This window comes from Eulemur rufifrons, chromosome 30 (genome assembly GCF_041146395.1).
Source record: "Eulemur rufifrons isolate Redbay chromosome 30, OSU_ERuf_1, whole genome shotgun sequence".
NCBI lineage: Eukaryota > Metazoa > Chordata > Mammalia > Primates > Lemuridae > Eulemur > Eulemur rufifrons.
In genome coordinates, this window is record NC_091012.1 from 53879342 (window position 1) to 53881019 (window position 1678).

The window sequence follows — 1678 nt, forward strand, 5'->3', positions numbered from 1 at the left end:
ATGTCAAAGTGCTAATAGTTAAGGGATGTTTGGTGGGAAGGTGGTAGTCACACTTGGAACGTGTGGAAACGTAAGCAGTGTGGCTGGTCTTCCTCTTTCTTCCCTGACCCTTAGTAAGCCTCTTATTTATAACATCCTAGAAATGGTACCTACTTTGATGTGGTGAATGGAATGCAAGACAAACTTAAGTCAAGAGACAGTCTTGTGATGAGAAAGAAATTTGCAATTTTGTGTCAAAAAGAGTATGAATTGAGAGACCGACTTTTATTAAGGATGCCAGTTAGAAACAATCAAATAGTATCTTTACACATTTAAAATTTTTAGTATAATCACAGTTACTTTTTCTGTGTCTTTCAACTTTTCTTGTAACACAATTTTAAATTGAGTAACAATGAGGCTTTGTAATCCTAAAGTGTTTAAAAGAGCTTAAAATCAGAGTTAGATTATGTGATAGTGTTAATTTTTTTTCTGATTTTAAAACCATATACATTGTAGAAGTTTTCTGAAACTAAATAGCAAAACAAATAATCATTGTAGAACACTTTTTAAAAATACATAAAAATATAAAAAAGAAAATAAAACTCATTTATAATCCTATTCCCCCCTTTTTATGTCCATTGAGGCATTTTGTTTGTATGTATTTATTATATCTCTAGAAAAAGAATCTCAGAATTTTCCCTCCTGAGTGTTTTTGTCTTGCTTCTTCATGGTCCATGATGCCAGCTGAGGTTGTCAGTACAGTGAAACCTAACTAACTGATGGGATGGGAGTAGATTATTCTGCCATTTTTCTTATTAAGGCCTGAGCAATAGTACCATCCGCCATCCCCTTTTGTGGTACCTGGTTTTTTTTTTTTTTTTGGTAGTTAAATGATCCTTTATTGAAATATTTGCCTTTGTATTTCTTAACTAGCTGGGCATTCCACTGTATCACTGTTGATGTCTTCTATGACATCATGAGTGTGGCAACCATCAACATTGCAGTCCATACACTGGGCAGTACCTGGGATCTCTTGAATGGCTCCAGAGAGTTCTCGGGCTACAGATTGATGCTGCATGTATTGGGCAACATTGACAACCTCATCAAAAGTGATATTTCCACTGTGTTTAATGTTTTTCTGTTTGTTTCTATCTTTTGGTGGTTCCTTGAGGGCTTTGATGATCAGGACAGAGGCAGAAGGTGTCACCTCAATCTGGGGCCTGTCTGTTCTGAATGGTCAGTTTCACTGTTATCCTCAGACCCTTCCAGTCACCAGTTGCCTTGGCATGTCATCACCAACCAATTTTGAAGACAGATCCCCAGGGCTGATCATGGGAGCCAGGGCAGATATGGCACCAAATTTGGCGTTGGTGCACCTCAAGTATATGACTTTAATCTCATTGGGGTTGAATTTAGGCGGCATGGTGGAGGCAGCTGCCATTGGATAAACCTGGATTCACTGTGACTCAAGAAAGCTGCACCTTGGCCTCCTCTGTGCCCAAAATTAAAAGGCTACCTGTTTTTTAATGATGAAATTCATATATAAGAATGATGATTGCTTTGAAAACAATAAATATAAAAATTCACAAAGTAAAATTATGGGCTAAATTCACAAAGTAGAACTGTGGTCTAATGAAAGTTAAATGATTGTTGTTTGGCCTTTAAAGTACACATGCCACATATCCCAGGTCTCCTTCTG

The 1678-nt window shown here is 37.2% G+C and overlaps 1 pseudogene; it reads right to left on the reverse strand.

Moving 5' to 3' along the window:
- Nucleotides 1-904: 904 nt before the first annotated feature.
- Nucleotides 905-1402, reverse strand: LOC138379153 (large ribosomal subunit protein uL11-like; annotated as a pseudogene).
- Nucleotides 1403-1678: the final 276 nt, after the last annotated feature.